This window comes from Glycine max, chromosome 14 (genome assembly GCF_000004515.6).
Source record: "Glycine max cultivar Williams 82 chromosome 14, Glycine_max_v4.0, whole genome shotgun sequence".
Classification (NCBI taxonomy): Eukaryota; Viridiplantae; Streptophyta; class Magnoliopsida; order Fabales; family Fabaceae; genus Glycine; species Glycine max.
The window spans coordinates 10,600,115-10,605,561 of NC_038250.2; positions in this window are offsets into that span (position 1 = coordinate 10,600,115).

Below are 5,447 nucleotides of genomic sequence, written 5' to 3' on the forward strand. Positions count from 1 at the left end.
TATATTAATTTTAACTTTTGTTAGTCAAATAAAAAAAAACTAAAGAAATATAAATTATAATTAGGTTTATTTACCATTGAATTTTCATAATTTTGTAAATTTTATCACTTCAAGTTTCAATTTTGCAATTTTTACCATCATATTATTCAAATTTCTCAAAATTTACCACTCCTTTTAAGGATTTTTCCCCATCTTCATCTTTCATTAAGGCTTGTCTTCTTTCTTATCAAATTTTACTTTCTTCTTCATTTTTATCTTGCAATTAGTGGAGTTATTTCCCCTTTGTTGTGAAGCATCATGTTCTTCTCATTATTGTTATTGTTCGTAGTACCTGTCAAAGGCACCTGGTTTTAAATCCAAAATTGTTTTCCTCATAGAACTTGTTAAAAAATGTTCTTACATATTTTTAATTACAAAGTATCGTTGTTTCAATAAAATTTTATAGATTCTAACATAATTTTTCAGAAATTATAACATCAAACATGAACAAAAGATAAGGCAATGGGTAATTTTCATATAGCTGGGGCAACAAAAAATTGTAATTATTATCTAAAAAGTATAAAATTGACTCAACATTTCTACCAAATAAATGATTTTGTAACCATTTCATGATTTAGCACTTAATTACCTTCAATTTTGGATGAAAACTTAATGAAGTGGTAAAGTTTGAGAAAATTGAATAATACCATTGGTAAAATTCACAAAATTAAAACTTTGCTAATAAAATTGGTAAAATTATAAAGTTAGCTCGTAAAATGTACAACTAAGTCTTATAATTATGATAATTTTATCATATATATTTATACGATATCATGATATAATATTATTTATTAAATCATTTTTTATTATTAATAAATAAATATTTAAATAAATACTTTATGAACGAAATATAAATATCATACCAAGTTGTGGCTATTTAAAATATAATTAATATTCATCATAAAAATATATTGGATTTAATTTTTTAAAACATCAAAATTAATGACACAGAACAAGTTATGAAGATTCTTATGATACTCTCATGGGCCATGCATGAATTTAAGATTATGTTTGATAAAGTTAACTGAGGTGAAAGCTTATAATTAAGTTATTTAATTGAAAATATTTGATAAGACTAATTAGTAAATGTCAAATGACTTATAATGATATGTTTAATATATTTTACATTTAAATTTATTTCAAATAACTTATATTCTTAAAAAGTAAGATGATAATTTTTAAATTTTGTATACATCTATCACTTTTATGACTACAAAATAAAATTTTAAAAATATAAAAATAATTCAGCAAATAATTGTAAAGTTGATATTCATATAATTTCTAACTTTAAGAAATGATGTAGATGACAATTGATGAAATGACTATTGTATGGGTATAAGAATGGTAAATTAGATAAGAGGAGTTTTTCAAATAGTAAAAAAAGAAGAGAGCTTTTAAATTAAATAAAAGGATAAAACATAATTTTAAATAAAATAATAAGTATAAAATTGAGAAAAAAAAACTAATAACTTTTTAACTAGCTTATTTTCCATAAACTACTTCAAGTAGCTTATCAAAATAAGCTACAGGTTAAGAGGGGAGATTCCACTAAAAATGATTAGTCAGGTTTTTTGATAGAGATTAGTTATCAATAAAACTGGTAAATACTCTGCAACAATGTCATGGTGACAAATTATTTTTTACTAGAGGTAACTTATGGAAATTAAGTTGCTAAAATAAGCTCATATATCAAACAAGTTTATTTTAATAAAAATAACTTATAAGTTAGTTAAAGAAACTTAGGTCATCTACTGGCAGATGCTTGGTGCGTTTCTTAAGATAAGAAATGGTTCCTAATTTTCTTTTGCCATTGGAGCAAGTCTAGTTGGTATTATGAATTTCTTAAATGTTGACCCGAGTATGGTATATAAGCAATTAATTTCCAAAGTTTCTTAAGAATAAAAAAAAATGCAAGCCCAAATTCTAAGAGAAAAGAGAAAAATATAATTAAATGAAAATAAAAAAATATAAAAACATAAATTATTTTATACTTTTTATCATTAAAACAAAATTATATATGAATATCTTAAATGTGATGTAACATTGTGAGGATCACCTAAATTAATTTATGCTCTAAGATATACAAAGTGAATATTTTAAGTTTTTGTCACTGACGAAATTCGTATAAACTTCTCAAAAATTTTACCAAACATAACCAATGAAAGTTCTTTTACCTAATGATGGATGGAAGTTACTAATATTTAATTCTTCTCATGTAATATACGTTTATATGAAATTTTTTATTTTAAAATATATATTTATACACACGAAAATTAAAAATACAAATATAAATAATTATATGCATATAGTATGCAATATCAATATTTGTTATTTAAATAATAAAAATTAGGAAAATGCGTGGAAGACCATAAATTGTTAACACAGAGATCAATCAAAATAACCTGGCCATGAAAAGAAATTTTTAAATCAAGGCAAGTCAAGTCAAGGCAACTATAGTTCTCATTTTTCTTACATATTTGTGGGGTACAAATATGTGGTCATCCTGCTGACATGTTCAGATGACGGTTCAGGGCTGTACGTTTTTTTTTTCCTTTTAATAACATTATGATTTTATATAAGTAAATATTATGACATTAAAATTTGATAGAATAAATATTTTAATTTAAATAGAATAATACTATAAATTTACACAAAACTATAGTTTATAAAATTTATTTCAATATTATAATTTTATAATAAATATTTATTTTAATATTCATAATATTAAAATAAATTAAATAAATTGATAATTTTATATATTATAATCTAAGTTTAAATCCTATATTTATAGACTACCCAGTGCATAGATAATTTGTCATGAGATTATTTCAACTAAACTAAAGATTTCAAGAGTTTTAGATATACAATCAAATTAGATATTCAGAGAAAGAATTTTGTCGCTTATAATAATATTATCCAACTAAATTGTCTCAAATTTTTCACCCCAATAATACAAAAAATTTAAAATTTATCCAAATAATACAACCCAAAAATTTATATAAATAATACAAATCACTATTTAAGATCAAACCAATTTCTCCCCTTCATTTTTTTTTTTTGCTTTTAACGCCGAGAAATCAGTTTCTAAGGAATCGATTTCATGTGTTATTTTCTTTTTCGAAATGATTTTACTACATTGGTTCCCCAGCTGATGTCATAAGACTTTTTTGAAATACATTTCAAAATGTTTTTTTGTTTCTTTATTATTTATTTGAGTTTTTTTTGTTTTTTTAAAATTGTTTTCTATTTTGTTTGTTACGGTTTTTTTTTAAAATAAGTGTTTTTTGTTTTAATTTTTTAGTTCACTAATTTATATATATTAAATTATAAAAAATATAATTTATCTAAACTTATGTAAAAACTTGAATATAAAATACATCTTTAAATTGATTAATAGACTAAATTAAACTTTTAAATAGATTAAATCAAGGCTAAAAATAAAATCTATAATCAATAATAGATCAAACTCAATCCTTACTTATTAACATATTTTTTACATGTTTCTTTTCTTATCATATCAAAACTTATATTTTTTTATAATTATTTTTTTCTTTCTCCCTAGATGTCTAATAATAACCTTTTGAATGTTCATTAAATATTTTTTTCCTATCAAATGATATCACTTTTCATATTTATACATATCAAATATTTTGAATTATTGAGAAGAGACTAACATTGAATAAAATTTTAAAAGTCACTTTTTAAATTAGAAAAATATTTAAGTTAATGGTAAAATATATTTTATTTTATTTTCAAATTTTAATTTAATAAAAAAATTAGCTTATTAAAAATAAGTTGAAAAAATATAAATGATAATAAAAAGAAAATGTAGCAAATAAGTAAAAGAAGATTAAAAATATAACAAGTTGAATTTAACTAAAATATTTAAATTTGAATTAAGCAACAAAATTTTAAAAATACAAAGAATATGACATACATTCAACGTTGTTGACTTGAACCTACACGATGGGGGTAATTTTTCTTTGAATGACCTGAGATGTAACACATGAAATATCTGTTTAATTGACTCGATTCTCAAATATCCATTCCAGTGTGAATATGAGAGGAGACAAGACGACCCTTAGTACTTCTTTTCTTGTCTAGGTTGAGATAGATCATTGGCTCGTGACATGATGGTCAATAGGTTTCGTTGTGCAATTCTCCAAACAATCCTCTGGATATGTTGGAGACACTTTCCAATGTATACAGAGATGTATGCAATTTATGTACTCATGATGAGCATGCTTACAAGCAACAACGAATGAGAATAAGGTATGTGCAATTTCTAGAATTTGTCACAGTCACACCACATTTTGTAACCCCTGAAATTTCGCTAACTGTAAATTGATGTTTAAATGTATTTCTCGTGTTATTTGATTATGTGATTGACTTGGATGAGTTGAGGTATTGTGTGAATTAGCCATGTGTGATTTGCTTGATGTGGATGTTGAGTTATGTGGAGTTTTATTGACTTAAGTCAAAATTATGAGATTTCAAGTTTTACCTAAACCTATTATAGTAAAACAGTGATCCTGAATTCGTTAAACATTGGATCGCCCTCACATTTGGACTATAGGTTCATAACCAACATCTTCACATTTTGACATCTCACTTTCTCTCTCTCAAAACATGATTTTCCCGAATACGTTTTTCAGCATGAAAACACACGATTTTCATGCCACCTTTCTTAAAACTCCACTAAACCACCCTAGAAACTCCTCCTCCACCACCCATGACCACCAGTGGCTAGCATGAGTCGCTGTTACTTGTCGCTAAACCACCATACAGTGAGGAACACTTTAATCGGAGTGGAATCCTCAACATCCACCTCAAGGATTTGGTGGAGAACAAGCTCTCAATCCTTTCTTTCATAGTTTCTCTGAAGTAATCTTGACTTCTATGTCTTTCTCCTAGTTAGTTTGAACTTCTCTTAGTGTCTCTTGTGTTTTGGGTATCGTAATAGGATTTTTTACACTTTCTTTGAAAAATCCTTGAAAATGAGACGTTGTAAAAGTTATCTTTTAATAAAATTGATGTTGTTTTCGTGACCTTTGTTGAACCCCGATCACATTGGCGTGATTGGAATTTCAAAATGACGTCTTCTTGTAGTAGAACCCGAAACACCCCTTAGCCCATTTTGTTTTGACAGGGTTAATTGACCCCCGAATGTTATTCTTAACCTTATTTTTGAAATCTATACTAAATTTCCTTCGATTTGGTATATAGAACCTTGCATTTGGATTGACGAACGTGAACGAGAGAGGTCTCTACGCGACATAGAGAGGAGCTGACAAGAGCTCACGATAGTGAGGGGAGTTATATAATTTATCGCTGGACTAGCTAGTAGCGACTGCTCCGCGCCGTGTACTTTTTTTTTTTTTTTTTTTTTTTTTTTTTTTTTTCTTTTT